Source organism: Leptodactylus fuscus, chromosome 2 (assembly GCF_031893055.1).
Source record: "Leptodactylus fuscus isolate aLepFus1 chromosome 2, aLepFus1.hap2, whole genome shotgun sequence".
Lineage (NCBI taxonomy): Eukaryota > Metazoa > Chordata > Amphibia > Anura > Leptodactylidae > Leptodactylus > Leptodactylus fuscus.
In genome coordinates, this window is record NC_134266.1 from 148,083,467 (window position 1) to 148,101,510 (window position 18,044).

Sequence of the window (18,044 nt, forward strand, 5' to 3'; positions counted from 1 at the left end):
AAAAAAGAAATAAAACAACACTGAGGAAAAAACTGCAGCAGGAACGCATAGCATTGATTTTTGACCCATGTTAAATCTATAGAGGAAATGCCAGGATTTCCACAGGTATAATTGCCATTCTGTGATTTTCCTAAAAACACGTGCGTTTTTTTAAAAGGTAGCTTTTCCACTGCAGATTTTTTTCTGAAATGTGAGGATGGGATTAGCCAGAATCCCATTCACTTTGCAGGAACTGTAAAATGCAGCGTTGTTTTGCTGCAGTGTTTCTGCAGTGGCAAAAACTGCTGCGTTTTTGCAACGTGGGGCTTCAGCCTCAGACAAATTTTGGAGGCAAGTAATGCCAGAATTCTGGCAGATTTTGCTTAGTAAATCTCCCTATCTTTATATAGAGTTAGTATAGCTTCCCCAGGGTGTCAGTCACATGATAAAGCTGAAGACCGTAAGAGAGTGGATAGCTCACAAATACAGTCACCAGTAAAATGAGTTTACATTTACTACAATCTATATTACATTTCTATCGAGCCAGAGAATAAAAATTGTCAGAGTGCTTCTTTATCGTTCTGATTTGTTTCCATGTAACTTTCCAGCGATGAGGTGTTATTGGTATAGGGAAGGTGACGTTCTTACATTTTCAGCAGCTTATTCTGGGTTCACACCAGTGCTTGATTTCCGTTTTCAGATTTCCGTCTTCTGCAGACAGAAGACAGAAACCTGTCAGACTGTGTCCGGCCGTGAGCGCCAGTGAGCGTTTTGTGCTCTCTGCGGTGAAATCATGTTTTTTTAACCGGACACAAAGTCCTGCATGTCCGACTTTGTGTCCGGTTAAAAAAAAAAAAATGGTTTCGCCGCGGAGAGCACGTAACGCTCACTGGCGCTCACGGCCGGACACTTTTCAAACCCATTCATTCGAATGGGTTTGAAAAATGACTGCAGGTTTCTGTCTCCTGCCCAGTTTCAGGCAGGAAATGGAAACCTGCGTAACGGAGACCCGGGGCGCAGATGTGAACGAGTCCTAATTCAAGAACATATTAGAGACCGGCATCTTGAACATTACCTATTTGTAGCAATGAAATTAAGTACAATCGCAATGATAAATATGGATACACAAACAAACAATGCAAGTCCACGTCTGATGATCAGCTGGTTTGTAGATAGTACTTCTCCTATGACATTGGATGCCTCTAATGGTATATTATCTTCGGACATCACTTCTGCTTTACCACTCTCTGCAGAAACAATACTTCGCAAGACAACTGCATTTCTGTTTTCAGTATCAACTTCTTTTGACTCTCCTATACAAAAGCAAAGAAATCAATAGATTTAATTCACGAAAAAAGATCCAGCCTTAAATTTTTCAGTCATGTGAAGCCCTAATCCAATAGTTGTTCTATTCCTTTATGGTAATGAGTGCATTATACATTACAGTACATCTTTCTCTTGCTTATTTCATTGTCTAAGTCCACTTTTATATGGTCAGTATTTGATCAATATTTTGCAACATCATTTGCAAAATAAAAAGGAAACAGTAAAAGTAAATATTTCTGTATTTTGTACAAACCCCTGGTCTTGTCTTACAAATATTGATGCAAAATTCTGGCAATGTAAAAGTGGCCTAATGGGGCGTTCACACTACCGTCGGTGTCCGACAAAATCCTAGTGTCCGCTCTAAATCTGTCACGGACATTAGGAGCGGACACTAGATGTGTCCTTGACACCTGTCATTCACTTTAATGGGCATCGGGTGCGTTCTTTTGCACTCCGTGCCCGTCCTTTCCTGTCCGCAAGAGAAGATGTCCGACTTCTCAAGCGGACAGAAAAACCCTGCATGCAGGGTTCCTCTAGGAGCGGACACTACATGTCGGACACCGACGGTAGTGTGAACGCTCCCTAAGAAATATAGTATCATTGCAGACACCTCCTAGAGCTGTGATGGCAAACCTATGGCATACGTGCCAGAAGGGGGGCTACTGTGGAGCATAGAATAGTGTGCGGGGGGGGGGGGGGGCTACTGTAGAACGTATAATACTGTGGGGGGGCTACTGTGGAGCATATAATACTGTGTGTGTGGCGGAGGGGCTACTGTAGAACATATAATACTGTGGGGGGCTACTGTGGAGCATATAATACAGTGTGGGGGACTATAGTGGAGCATATAATTCTGTGTGTGGGGACTACTGTGGATCATATAATACTGTGACGGGGCTTACTGTGGAGCATATAATACTTTCTGGGGGCCCAAAGTGGAGTATATAATACTGTGTGGGGGCCACTGTAAGGCAGATTGTACTGTATGGGGGCCACTGCGGAGAAGATTGTACTGTGTGGGGGAACCCTTCTCTAGTTATATCACACAGTATCTGTTTTATAGCAGACGTGATATTAGTACAGGCTGTAATCACTTTGCACGGTCACTGTAAAACAGATCCTGTGCTATGTAAATAGTGTAAATTAATTGTTCAAAAACACCAAATGCAGAGATCTTTACCTTTCAGTACAAGCTCTGTAAAGTCCCATTCACACGACTGTAATTTGTGGGTCCGTAACTGTCCGCAATTGTGGATCCGCACAGTATTAAGGTTAAATTGCCGTGTTGGCACTTTGCCATAATTTAGTGGGTTTTGGGTTGCAGTTTGGGCACTCGGCCTCTAAAAGGTTCACCATCACTGTCCTAGAGCCATAGAAGCTAAGAACAATACATTTTATTTAATGAAATGATATTACTATTATTATGTATATACTTACCATATTCATTAGAAACACAACTACCATCTTCATTTCTTCTTTCTTGAGTTTTTTTCGTTTCCACCCCTGCTCTGTATCTAGCCTAGCAACGATGAAATGTACAATTAGAATATTATGCCATGTGCATGATTTAAAAAAAAAGATACAATTACAATTTACTCATTAGTGTTGTCAGTGATTGATCCAACTTGCTCTAAAATGAGGGGAAAGATCTAGTACTAAAGAATCAGGCAGTTTTTATTTGTTATGCAGCAGCACAAATGGGTACGTAGTCCTGCCTTCTTTCCTTTTAAGATCGTCCCACTATTAATGAAACTTAATTAGCATAATTAATGGTATATGGACAAACCCCTTTTCACTATTTCCTTGTGCTTTTATTTGACCTAATTTTTTCCTCAGTGTGGCCCACAGGGGAGTTTTTCACTTTAAGGCTAAGGCTCCATGGGACGTCCCACAACGCTTTAAACAGAAAGTTTGTGAAGTTTTCCTCTGTGGACTTTCTGTTATAATTATATTTATGGGGAAACCGCCGGCGTTTCTGTAGATATACTTGACATGCTACGATTAAGAAACCGTGCTGGTTTTGGAAATCGCAGTGTGTCCACACCGCGGTTTTTATTGCAAAGTGGGCATGGGATTTGCTTGAATCCCATCCACTTTGCTTGTACTGTAAAACACTGCGATTTTTCCCATGGCATTTCCGTTACGAGCAAATCGTGACGTTTCCCAACCTAATAGAGGATTTTTATTTTTAATCCAGAGATGTTCCCAGAATAGGTCTGAGGTTCTCAGATAGCGTTTTATATGCCTGAAGGCTCCTCTGAGTAAGTGTGAGCTGCTGCAAGACTAGCATGGCAGTATTGATGGAAGAATAAGTATACCGTGGTACTTCATATTATGCGGCTATGGCCGCCATTCCAGGTCAGGCATAATGCACATGCCCAGGATGTCAGGAGCAGGAGAAGCAGAAGTAAAAGCTCTGTTACTCTGAAAAGATTACCTATTACAGCTAATGAAGATTGCTGATAGCGCAGGTATGTTGTATCACGGTGGCGGCAGTTCTCCTAACCCAGAATAGCGCATTTAACCCTCCTGATGAATGAGGCCGGTACGCAGTGCCTGGCAAGCTGAATCCTCAAAGATCTAATGTAAAAACACCCTTCTAGGGCTTTTCCTGCACTATATCTCCTCCTGTATGTATACTAAAGAAAGTCCTCTTCTATATGTTGCAGATGATCAGTGGAAAAAAAAACTCTGTAAGAAGCATAGGAGCTGTATTGTATGTCAGCAGTTGTTACCTGATGACCATGTGCCTGAAGTATGATTAGTTTGTGTCAAGACTCTCCTATCAGTTCTCATGCTTTTTTTAAACTAAGCAGAAGACTAAATCTGAACACTGCATTAGCTGTCTTCTACATCTTTCTGAGGATTAACCCTTCCAACGTATGCAGTGTTTGCACGCTTGTTTCTGAGGATGAACAGATGACTGATAAGGATGTAAAAAGTTTCTTTTTTTAAAATCAAGTATATCTAGCAAGAAAAGAATCTAAAAAATTCAAGCGAAAGTCTGCTGAGTTCTTTGATTTTTCTAACTTCTCTAAGAAGGAACGTCAGACATCAGAATCAGATACAGACATAGCGATTTCTGAAGATAATTATTTGTTTAAAAAGAAAATTCTGTTAAGTTAATTAAAAATGTTAAAAAAAATTATGGAAACAGGACAGGCTGTCCCATCTTCTCTGGAAAGTGAGAGCTTGTTTCATTTCCCCAAAAGAAAGGCTACAGTCCTTCTGGGGCATTCAGTCTTGAAATCCATTATAGAGATGGAGTGAAAATTTCCAGCTAGAAGATGTGAGCTTTTTTCTAGGTTTAAAACTGTGTACAAAATAAATCCTGGGTACGTGAAGCTTGGGGAAAGCCAGCCAGTGTTGATCCAGCAGCTGCAAACCTTTATAGAAAATCCTTTTTTTCCAGCAAATGATTCACATAGTGGACCACAGCAAAAAAGCGCTCCGTAAAAAAAAACGCATCGGGCAATGCATCACAGTTTTTACTACAGCACTATTCAGTAAAAGTAATAAAATGGAAACCTCTGTGGCATTTCTGCTTTCATTATATCTATAGGGAAACTGCCGGATTTCTGTAGGTATAATTTACATGCTGTGATTTGAAAATGGCAATGTGTTTTTTTCCACAAGGTGTGGATAGGATTAGCTAGACTGTAAAACACTGCATTTTTTTTCATGGCATTTACGTCACATAGGGCCCCAGCCTAAAGATGCAATGGATCGCGGAGCTGACATTTTTCTAAAAAAAAAACATATGTAGCTTTAGCAGATTTATCTAAAGCTGCCATGGCAGCCGTTCCTGTATCCAGGGCTCTGAGATTATGGTTAAGCCAGTTGGGAAGATCTATTCAAGATGTCATTCCAAAGGAAGAGCTAATGGAGCAACTTTTTTTTAACTTAAACTTGCTGCAGATTTTTTCCTGACTTTCCCTTACATACCTTAAAAATAGCTGCAAATAATCTAAACTCCCGAAGAGAGGAAATAATAGACGAATGGATTGTGGTGGACCCTATCAAAAATTCAGAACTACTACCTCAGAAAAACTGAAGAAAAAAGCACACCCTTTTGGTCTAAGGGTTGGTTCACACTAGCTTATATATTCCATCCAGTGAGAGTCTGCATGGAGACCCCTGGACGGAATAACAATCGCAATTGCAAGCACTGTGCTGTCAAAGTGCACAGACCTCATAGACTATAATGGGGTCCGTGTGCTTGACGCGCACTGCCTGCACAAATCATTCAAGCAATTAGGAATTTGAGGCCGGAGGTTAAACCTCTTGTACCTGTCTGGGATTTAGCTGTTATACTCAATGCCTTAACATCTTATCCATTTGAACCTATTCAGGACAACTAGAGTCCTTATTGTCAAAAAGTCCATACCTAAGACTTCTACTAAATAGGGTTCTTCTGAGAACTCTGCCAAATTTTATACCTAAAATTTCTTGTTTTCAGAATATGAAGAATGGATCCTTATTACTAGAGATGAGCGAACACTAAAATGTTCGAGGTTCGAAATTCGAATCGAACAGCCGCTCACTGTTCGTGTGTTCGAACGGGTTTCGAACCCCATTATAGTCTATGGGGATCATATACTCGTTAAGGGGGAAACCCAAATCCGTGTCTGGAGGGTCACAAAGTCCACTATGACACCCCAGGAAATGATGCCAACACCTCTGGAATGACACTGGGACAGCAGGGGAAGCATGTCTGGGGGCATCTAACACACCAAAGACCCTCTATTACCCCAACATCACAGCCTAACAACTACACACTTTACACACTCAATACCACCTCTCAGACAGTAGGAAAACACCTTGAAACATGTGTATTTGGCAATTGGAGTGAGGAGAGCTTGTCACCAGCAGTGAATTTGGCCCTTGTAGTAAGTTGAGGTTGGCACCAACATTTGTTTTGAAAATCAGGGTGGATTGAGCCTCTAACCAGCAGAGTTTGGGCAAATTCATGGTGGAGGGAGCCTCTAAAAACCCCAGTTTGGACCAATTCATGGTGGAGGGAGCCTCTAAAAACCCCAGTTTGGACCAATTCATGGTGGAGGGAGCCTCTAAACAGCCCAGTTTGGGCAAATTCATGGTGGAGGGAGCCTCTAACCAGCCCAGTTTGGGCAAATTCATGGTGGAGGGAGCCTCTAAAAACCCCAGTTTGGACCAATTCATGGTGGAGGGAGCCTCTAAAAACCCCAGTTTGGCCAAATTCATGGTGGAGGGAGCCTCTAAAAACCCCAGTTTGGACCAATTCATGGTGGAGGGAGCCTCTAAACAGCCAAGTTTTGGGAAATTCATGGTGGAGGGAGCCTCTAAAAACCCCAGTTTGGACCAATTCATGGTGGAGGGAGCCTCTAAAAACCCCAGTTTTGGCAAATTCATGATGGAGGGAGCCTCTAAACAGCCCAGTTTGGGCAAATTCATGGTGGAGGGAGCCTCTAACCAGCCCAGTTTGGACCAATTCATGGTGGAGGGAGCCTCTAAAAACCCCAGTTTGGACCAATTCATGGTGGAGGGAGCCTCTAAAAACCCCAGTTTGGACCAATTCATGGTGGAGGGAGCCTCTAAAAACCCCAGTTTGGGCAAATTCATGTGGAGGGAGCCTCTAAACAGCCCAGTTTGGGCAAATTCATGGTGGAGGGAGCCTCTAACCAGCCCAGTTTGGACCAATTCATGGTGGAGGGAGCCTCTAACCAGTAGAGTTGTGGGAAATCAGGGTGGAGGGAGCCTCTAACCAGCAGAGTTGGGGGAAATCAGGGTGGAGGGAGCCTCTAACCAGCAGAGTTGGGGGAAATCAGGGTGGAGGGAGCCTCTAACCAGTAGAGTTGGGGGAAATCAGGGTGGAGGGAGCCTCTAACCAGCAGAGTTGGGGGAAATCAGGGTGGAGGGAGCCTCTAACCAGCAGAGTTGGGGGAAATCAGGGTGGAGGGAGCCTCTAACCAGTAGAGTTGGGGGAAATCAGGGTGGAGGGAGCCTCTAACCAGCAGAGTTGGGGGAAATCAGGGTGGAGGGAGCCTCTAACCAGCAGAGTTGGGGGAAATCAGGGTGGAGGGAGCCTCTAACCAGCAGAGTTGGGGGAAATCAGGGTGGAGGGAGCCTCTAACCAGCAGAGTTGGGGGAAATCAGGGTGGAGGGAGCCTCTAACCAGCAGAGTTGTGGGAAATCAGGGTGGAGGGAGCCTCTAACCAGCAGAGTTGGGGGAAATCAGGGTGGAGGGAGCCTAGTATTAGCAGAATTGTGCAATGCTTATGGTGGATGAGTATGAGGATGCGGAGGAATTGGAGAGGTTGAGCACAGACATGGAGTTTCATGTTGGGGTGCTTTACACAGGTGGGCACAAAAATGAAGGCTCTATCCAGTGGTGGTTCATTTTTATTAAAGTGAGCCGGTCGGCACTCTCAGCTGACAGACGGGTGCGCTTGTCAGTGATGATGCCACTGGCTGCACTGAACACCCTCTCAGATAGGACGCTGGCGGCAGGACAGGACAGCACCTCCAAGGCATATAGGGCAAGTTCAAGCCACAGGTCCAACTTCGACACCCAATACGTGTAGGGCGCAGAGGGGTCGGAGAGGACAGGGCTGTGGTCGGAAAGGTATTCCCGCAACATGCGCCTATACTTCTCACGCCTGGTGACACTAGGACCCTCCGTGGCGGCACTTTGGCGAGGGGGTGCCATCAAGGTGTCCCAGACCTTAGACAGTGTGCCCCTCGTTTGTGTGGACCGGTGAGAACTTGGTCGCCTACTGGAGGAACTGCCCTCCCTGCCGCCAACGTCACATGCTGGAAACATCTCCATCATATTCTGCACCAATTGCTTGTGGCAAGCATTGATGCGATTGGCCCTCCCCTCTACCGGAATAAAAGAGGAGATGTTGTTTTTATACCGGGGGTCAAGGATAGCAAAGATCCAATACTGGTTGTCCTCCATGATTTTGACAATACGCTTGTCGGTTGTAAAGCACCCCAACATGAACTCAGCCATGTCTGCCACAGTGTTAGTTGGCATGACTCCTCTGGCCCCACCGGAAAGTTCAATCTCCATTTCCTCCTCATCCTCCATGTCTACCCATCCGCGCTGCAACAATGGGACGATTCGAAGTTGCCCGGAAGCCTCCTGTATCACCATCACATCATCGGACAACTCTTCTTCCTCCTCCTCCTCCTCCTCCTCCATTAAACGCGATGAAGCGGACAGATGTGTGGACCTACTCTCCAGCTGTGACGGATCGAATGCTATTCCTGACTCCTCTGTGTGATCTGAGTTATCCCTGATGTCAAAGGCACTATATAGCAGTAGCAAGAAATGAGGGTATTTGTAACCCCAATATATTCTTTGAATTCCCAGTCAGAAACTGGCACTATATAGCAGTAGCAAGAAATGAGGGTATTTGTAAACCCAATATATTCTTTGAATTCCCAGTCAGAAACTGGCACTATATGGCAGTAGCAAGAAATGAGGGTATTTGTAAACCCAATATATTATTGGAATTCCCAGTCAGACAAAGGCACTATATAGCAGTAGCAAAAAATGAGGGTATTTGTAAACCCAATATATTCTTTGAATTCCCAGTCAGAAACTGGCACTATATGGCAGTAGCAAGAAATGAGGGTATTTGTAAACCCAATATATTATTGGAATTCCCAGTCAGACAAAGGCACTATATAGCAGTAGCAAGAAATGAGGGTATTTGTAAACCCAATATATTATTGGAATTCCCAGTCAGACAATGGCACTCTATGGCAGTAGCAAGAAATGAGGGTATTTGTAACCCCAATATATTCTTTGAATTCCCAGTCAGAAACTGGCACTATATGGCAGTAGCAAGAAATGAGGGTATTTGTAAACCCAATATATTATTGGAATTCCCAGTCAGACAATGGCACTATATAGCAGTAGCAAGAAATTAGGGTATTTGTAAACCCAATATATTATTGGAATTCCCAGTCAGACAAAGGCACTATATAGCAGTAGCAAGAAATGAGGGTATTTGTAACCCCAATATATTCTTTGAATTCCCAGTCAGAAACTGGCACTATATGGCAGTAGCAAGAAATGAGGGTATTTGTAAACCCAATATATTATTGGAATTCCCAGTCAGACAAAGGCACTATATAGCAGTAGCAAGAAATGAGGGTATTTGTAAACCCAATATATTCTTTGAATTCCCAGTCAGAAACTGGCACTATATGGCAGTAGCAAGAAATGAGGGTATTTGTAACCCCAATATATTCTTTGAATTCCCAGTCAGACAATGGCACTATATGGCAGTAGCAAGAAATGAGGGTATTTGTAAACCCAATATATTCTTTGAATTCCCAGTCAGAAACTGGCACTATATAGCAGTAGCAAGAAATGAGGGTATTTGTAAACCCAATATATTATTGGAATTCCCAGTCAGACAATGGCACTCTATGGCAGTAGCAAGAAATGAGGGTATTTGTAACCCCAATATATTCTTTGAATTCCCAGTCAGAAACTGGCACTATATGGCAGTAGCAAGAAATGAGGGTATTTGTAAACCCAATATATTATTGGAATTCCCAGTCAGACAATGGCACTATATAGCAGTAGCAAGAAATGAGGGTATTTGTAAACCCAATATATTATTGGAATTCCCAGTCAGACAAAGGCACTATATAGCAGTAGCAAGAAATGAGGGTATTTGTAAACCCAATATATTCTTTGAATTCCCAGTCAGAAACTGGCACTATATAGCAGTAGCAAGAAATGAGGGTATTTGTAAACCCAATATATTCTTTGAATTCCCAGTCAGAAACTGGCACTATATGGCAGTAGCAAGAAATGAGGGTATTTGTAAACCCAATATATTATTGGAATTCCCAGTCAGACAAAGGCACTATATAGCAGTAGCAAGAAATGAGGGTATTTGTAAACCCAATATATTCTTTGAATTCCCAGTCAGAAACTGGCACTATATAGCAGTAGCAAGAAATGAGGGTATTTGTAAACCCAATATATTCTTTGAATTCCCAGTCAGAAACTGGCACTATATGGCAGTAGCAAGAAATGAGGGTATTTATAACCCCAATATATTCTTTGAATTCCCAGTCAGACAATGGCACTATATGGCAGTAGCAAGAAATGAGGGTATTTGTAAACCCAATATATTATTGGAATTCCCAGTCAGACAATGGCACTATATGGCAGTAGCAAGAAATGAGGGTATTTGTAAACCCAATATATTCTTTGAATTCCCAGTCAGACAATGGCACTATATGGCAGTAGCAAGAAATGAAGGTATTTGTAAACCCAATCTATTATTGGAATTCCCAGTCAGACAATGGCACTATATGGCAGTAGCAAGAAATGAGGGTATTTGTAACCCCAATATATTATTGGAATTCCCAGTCAGACAATGGCACTATATAGCAGTAGCAAGAAATGAGGGTATTTGTAAACCCAATATATTATTGGAATTCCCAGTCAGACAATGGCACTATATAGCAGTAGCAAGAAATGAGGGTATTTGTAACCCCAATATATTCTTTGAATTCCCAGTCAGACAATGGCACTATATGGCAGTAGCAAGAAATGAGGGTATTTGTAAACCCAATATATTCTTGGAATTCCCAGTCAGACAATGGCACTATATGGCAGTAGCAAAAATAGTGGGTGTATTCTATTGCTAGGGGACTTGCAGGGTATTTCTGGGGTGAAGGTGGGGGGGCACACCATTGGAACGGGGATTTGGGGTGTATATATAGGGTATACGGGAATACACTGTCAGTGTATTCCATTCAGGATGCTGGGAAAGCTGGGTTGCGGCGATTGAGCCTGTCAGTGCCACGTTACACTGACAAGATTCTCCCTGGAATTTAGCTCTTATAAGAGCTGTTGGTTGTCTTCTCCTTCCTATCCTAGCCTGTCCCTGCCTACCCAGAATCTAAGCCCTAGCTAACTGGACGGAAACCTCCGTCCCCGGTGAATTGCAAGCTCAGAATGACGCGAACCTGGGCGGCACTGTTCTTTTAAATTAGAGGTCACATGTTTTCGGCAGCCAATGGGTTTTGCCTACTTTTTTCAACGTCACCGGTGTCGTAGTTCCTGTCCCACCTACCCTGCGCTGTTATTGGAGCAAAAAAGGCGCCAGGGAAGGTGGGAGGGGAATCGAGTAATGGCGCACTTTACCACGCGGTGTTCGATTCGATTCGAACATGCCGAACAGCCTAATATCCAATCGAACATGAGTTCGATAGAACACTGTTCGCTCATCTCTACTTATTACCAGTTTTCTATCCTCATCCTGAGATGGAAGAACAAATATGTTTTCATACTTTAGATGCGTACAGTTTAGCAAACCTATGTTTGTCAACTGCATCAAAGGCACATTCTACATGTTTCACAGCAGTCTCATGGGCTGAAAATGCAAAAGTATCTATCCTGGATATTTGTAATGCTGCTTCATGGGGTTTCTCTTCTACATGTATCAAACATTATCATCTGGACATCCACTCTGAGAGTCCTGTCTTTTGCATGGCAGTACTTAATATGGTTTCCAAATGATGATCTTCCCTCCCTTAGCTAGTTAGCAAAATGCCAACTATGCTTAGTTCCGCAAAATGAATAAGAAATACAAAATTAGGTTTTACCCTGAAATGTTGCTTTTTTTTTTTTTTTAGTTCAAGGGGAAGCACAACATATCTTCCCAACATAATAAAAAAAAAACTTGTCCAGTAAAAACACAAGGAAATAATGAAATGGGAGGGGGTTCTTATACTATCATTTATGCTGATTAATTGTTTCATTACTATCTAGGTGTGCTGTGTCTAAAAGGAAATAGTGCTACTTATCCATCTAATCCATCTATGCTACCTTGCGTAGCTATGGAGGTTGCAGCAGTAGCACTCTCTACATGGAACAAGGTAGGACGGATCCCATCACAGATTTTGCCCTGGGGTTTCAATTTACACCACTAGTTTCAAGTTACACCTCTGACAGCAACCAATCATCCATGAACAAGACAGAACTTTCTATGTTCCTCTGATTTATTATATAGCAACAATTAGGGAAAGTTCTACAGTAGGTGACAACTACAAATCTGCATAGCCTTGTCTTGTCCTATTAACCTAAGTACCACCTATGTATACATATTGTCATTTGTGCATACATTTATACTCCCCAGGACAAGTAGGAATTTTCTACAGTTCTGACCTAGGAATTGAAGGAGCTTTCTGGGATTACTGGTATATCAATCTCTGCCAGGACAGCATTTGGTTTAATAGTGATAGCGTGCATAGTGCGCATTTGGGGGCAGCCATTTATTATTCTTAACTAATGTTACTTCACCAATAGTAACACTGGGACGCTAGACTCTTATTGCCTTTATAATTTGGCGGCTGTATATGTTCATATATATTATAACACTCAATGTTGCATGTATACAGCTCCTTGGGCAATAGATAATGGCTGTATGTGCACAGCGTCTTATTATTTGAAGCTAGCATATATCAATAAAATTTAGTTTTATATTTTTCCATTTATTTAGTTGTTCATTTAGACATAGCCTCTTACATGAAATATCCCACTGTGCCCATGAAAACAATGAAGAGCAATGTGGAAAATAAACTTCTACCAATAAAATATTTATTGCTTATCTTCAGTGTTAGATGTGCGTAATAATGCATGGCAATATATAATTAACTCTTTTAATACTCTAAAAAAATGATTACCTCTTCACATGCTTTATTCCAATCCATACGCAAAATGTAGGGCACATAAATGCAGGTTTGCAGAACCACTGGACAAAGCATACCGGTCCAAAACCCTTAGAAAATACATTCAGAAATAGGTTTATCATTATATAGTGTCAGTGTCTGGGGTTGCTAGGTGGGGTGGCATAGACACACAAGTCCAGTTTCTTTAGTCCAAAACAAAGGTAGAGTTTTATTTTCACTCAAAAATATAGTGCAGCAACAAAAGGAAACAATACAAAAATAAATACCTGCCAGGCTAGGCTCTAACTAAACATAGAATAGATTACCTCACCTAGAATAACAGAAATCCAAAAGCCAGTAGAATCACTCAGGACACAGCTCCAAAAATATGACCTCTTTCTTTGGCTCTTCAGCCAAACTCTGCCCCAAAGTCTACTGCTGGAGCTGGCTTCTTAAGCTCCCTTGATGAGCAGACTCTCTGCAGCTGAGGCGCTGCCGGAACATCCCCAAAGTGTGGACTGGAGGGGGGTGGAATGACAGGTCCCACTACCAACCTACCTGCCATTCCTAAAAATCCAGCCCAATACTGAGCATTTACCAAAATGCTCAGCAGACGAAAGTTGTCTGCTGAGAACAAACATTCCTTCTGGAGTTTTCTCATCTCACCCATCTTAGTAGTCTGGGTGAGATGTACACCCCCTCCATTACCTGACCAGCCATCGGCTTACAATAGGTGCAGGAGTAATAACAGATTAACAACTGAGGTACTTGAATAAAAGGACTTCTCTGAACCACCTGCATAAATAAGGTGCTGAAAGAATTAGCAATTCAACATTGTAGAAAGTATAACATTGTAGTCAGCTAGTGATCTCACCTATGACTCCAAGTTTCACCAGAAACATCAGTGAAATTCCAAGTGGGAGACCAATAACATAGTAGCCTATGACATTGGTAATAGCTCCAATTCTTTGCCTTCCCATTCCTCTTAATACTCCTCCACTTGTAATCTGCAACACAATTTTTAAAAGCTATTACACATTTTATTTCTTAAAATATTTGCAATTTTCCACAACTACTAAAGTGTTATTTGCAGTAAATAATATGTAGTCATTTTCTAAATAGGAAACTTTGTTACATTTAGAAAACCAGGTTAGTCTAAGATCTTGCTCATATTTGCGGTCGGGAACCACTCGGACCCCATTATAATCTTTGGGATCCATGTGATTTCTTCACTAACCGCTTTTTAATGTGTATAGGTTTCCGTTCAGGCAGTCCCCAAGCGGACGCCACGACTGGAATCCCAAATGCAGATGTGAACCAGGGGGTAAGGTTATGTTCAATCTGTCAGTATTTTACAAGAATGGACCAATGAAAGTAAAGTAACCACCAGAATCATTGTATGACAGATAAAAACAACACCCATTGGCTATAATGAAGTCCAGATTCTTTGGTAAACTTTTGATAGAGTCTCAAGTGAAGATATGATTGTAACCCTACACAATTTACCTAGCATATTCACTTTCTATATAAAGCTGCATTTAATTTGTATACTTACATTTGTTGCATCACATAGGTGAAATGGAGCAAATACGATCATGATATGTGAAATCAAGACGACAACATCCCTATAATATAAAAAAATATTATAACAGCATAACAATACTTTCAATACTTTTGGAGGCATGTATTTCATCTTCTAACATTTACAATTTTTTTGCAGTTTTACCCACCTATCTGTTGTAAAAACATAGCCAATTAAGTTCTTCAGTACAGCTAAACAGCAGCCAGCCATCAAACCAGACAAAACTGAGAAATAAAACAAAATATAAAGTTGCACACATCATATCAAAATCACAATGTGAAAAGAAAATGATTTGCTTAGGTTGATATGCTTAGTGTCAGGACTAGAGATGAGTAGTATTCGATCGAGTAGGTATTCGCTCGAATACTACGGTATTCGAAATACTCGTACTCGATCGAATACTACTCGCTATTCGAATGGAAAAATTCGTTGCAGAACCAGCGTTGATTGGCCGAATGCTATGCAGTCGGCCAATCAACGCTGGTTCTTCTCCTACCTTTAGAAGTCTTCTCCGCACAGCGTCCCCGCGGCGTCTTCCAGCTCTGAATTCACTCTGCCAGGCATCGGGCCTGGGAAGAGCCGACTGCGCATGCCCGCGCTACAAGAAAATGGCCGCTTTGACTGTAAGCGGCTATTTTCTTGTAGTGCGGGCATGCGCAGTCGGCTCTGCCCAGGCCCGATGCCTGGCAGAGTGAATTCAGAGCCAGAAGATGCCGCGGAGACGCTGTACGGAGAAGACTTCTTGGAAAATCCAGCCCGACCCTCACTCGTGGACTTGGTAAGTTCAATTTGATCGAATGTTGCCTACCCCTGAAACGAGCATTTTTCCCCCATAGAGTATAATAGGATTCGAATATCGAGTATTTAACTACTCGCTCATCTCTAGTCAGGACCTTTTACGCAATGCCACAAAACAATGCTCTAGGGCTTCACCCTATATTTCACGAACCAGTCCCAATTGTTACCATTGTGACTTAAAGCTATAGTATATAACTGCTGGATTGTGCATAGTATATAGCAGCAGTACTGTTTTGCATTGAATTTACTAGCATTATATATATGTATATGACAGTATAATTTCTGTGTACAGTATGTGACACTATTATTTACACATTTAGTATATAGTGTCTTTTTTGGTATACAGAAACAGACAGTATTACTTCATACTCAAACAGTCGAGTATTGAGCGACTACTCGAATCGAACTTCGAACATTTCACTGTTCGCTCATCTCTAGTCCTAACCTGATTTCAGATGTCTGGTTGTGAACACAATGAAAAGAATTAAATTAAAAATAAACATTAAAAGGAGTACAATAAAATGAGATACAGAAGAGACAAGAATACAAGAAAGTATGTAGGAGTGTTTTCTACCTTTCTCAGCTCCAGTATTGTAGCTCATAATACAGTTTTTAGCCTTCCTTCATCTACTGCAATAATAGTGCTATCTATTTCACCAAGTATGGTACTTTTGTTTTATCATTTTTATATTTTTTTTCTCATTTTCATTCTTATTTTGCTTTTTTTTTATTTTAATTTTACTTGAACAGATGTAAATTCTTAAATATAATGTTTTCAATGTGAAAATAACATTTTCTTACCTCCAAAACATAGCACTACTTTACTAGTTTTTTTGGCTTGCTCAGCTTCACCAGCTCCTAAAGCATTTCCTATCCTGACACTTGCCGCTGTACCCAAACCTATTGGAAGCTGTTAAAAAAAGCATCATCAAGTAATTGGGGATCTCCTGGAATACCAACAATACAGCGTAATAGATAAAAGTGTAATAGAATTGACCATGTAAATAAAAAAACTGCTAAACCAATTCTTCAGTTAAACCAAACCTCAGTTGTAAATTGCATGAAAATCATGGAGAGCAGAACTTTTTCATCTAACAAATGAAGGATATCCAAACACATGCCTGACAGACCCCTTTATAATCAGTGGGGTCCAATGGGTTCTGTTTGTGTTAGTCATATGATGGATCTATCCCTGTTCCCTGTTAAGATTTCAGTTTTTCTGCTCTTGCAGAAAAACTGAAATCCTGATGAAGATGCAAACTCAGCACCAACGTGTATTGCATATTGATAGCATGTATCCCTATAAAAACTGGAGAAATCTGATAAATAGAACAATATTAAGATCCCATCAATAATTTGTGATTATAACAGCAGAAGGCAAAGCTGTGTCTTTTTGTCTTTCCTATTCTTTCATAGTTATTTCCAGATCATACACAGTGCTACATCAAACATAATTTATATTATCATCATTACAACAATGATTAAGTATGGAATATCACATGATGTGTATCTTACCATAACAGACACTGTCACCAGTTCCATCATTGCAGCCTGACCTCCAAGTTCTACCACACTGATAAGTCCTAAAATGAGATATTTGTGCTAATATGTTGGTTATGCATTGCTAGATACATTCTACATGGCTAGGCAAACAAGAAAGTCTTTTTTTTAAGTAGTCTTCTGAAGGTGGTGAGTTTGCTGAGGCTAAAGATAACATAAAAAGCTACTACCAACAAAACCATTTTAACACATTGGTGAGCTCAGTGCAAAGCTTTCATAAGTGGCCCCCCATTAGCACCTATATATAACTGACCTGCCAAAATGATGCCCCCTTAGTGCTCCCAACATAGTGTAATGCCTCCGTAGTAGCCTCATACCATATAATACCACTCAGTGGCCCATTACAGTTAAATGCCCGTTCAGTCATCCCATATAATTATAATGACCCATCACACATTAACCTGTACCACACAGTGGCTGCTCAGACATTAACCTGAAAACCTTGTCGCTCCTCAGATATTAACCTGTTCTTCCCCTCAAGTGTCCCCCTCAGACATTAACCTGCCCCCAGCAGCCCCTCAGATATTAACAGGCCCCCAAGTGGCTGCCAGACATTCTGTTATAATGTCCCCTTCCAGTTGTTCCCACAGTTTCATGTCCTTCTCCAGTTACCCCCATATCATATATTGTCTCCTCTAGTTGCCCCTAGTTTCTTGTCCAGCTGCAGTTGCCCCAACTGTATATACTGTCCCCTTATAACTGCACCCACAGTTTCTTGTCCCCCCTCATCATATATCGTCCCCCTCATTATACATAGTCCCTCTCCAGTTGCCCCAGTACAATAGATTAAAGAAATAAAGAAAAAAAAACTAATACTCACCTTTCCCTATTCACCTGCTGTTCTCTTCTGTCTCTGGTCTAATCAGGAGTCTTCAGAGAGCAACTGGCGCAACATAAGTGACGTCACAACATCCTGCCTATTGCTCCTGTGACACCAGGGACAGGGGCCAAATAGTGGCAGTGGGTGAAACAGATGTTGGACACAGATGAGTTGGAGTTGGGGTAGCCCAGGGCAGCTTTCTCAATGCAGGACTGTCCCATTTTCCCAAATGGGTCCCTGCTACCATAGAGCCCTGTGCAAGTGCATTGTTGTCTCTATGGTTAAATCGGC

At 41.6% G+C, this 18,044-nt stretch overlaps 1 pseudogene; it reads right to left on the bottom strand.

Moving 5' to 3' along the window:
- Positions 1-1,050: 1,050 nt before the first annotated feature.
- The window catches only part of LOC142195269 (multidrug and toxin extrusion protein 2-like), a 40,201-nt pseudogene continuing 23,207 nt past the window's right edge, over positions 1,051-18,044 (bottom strand).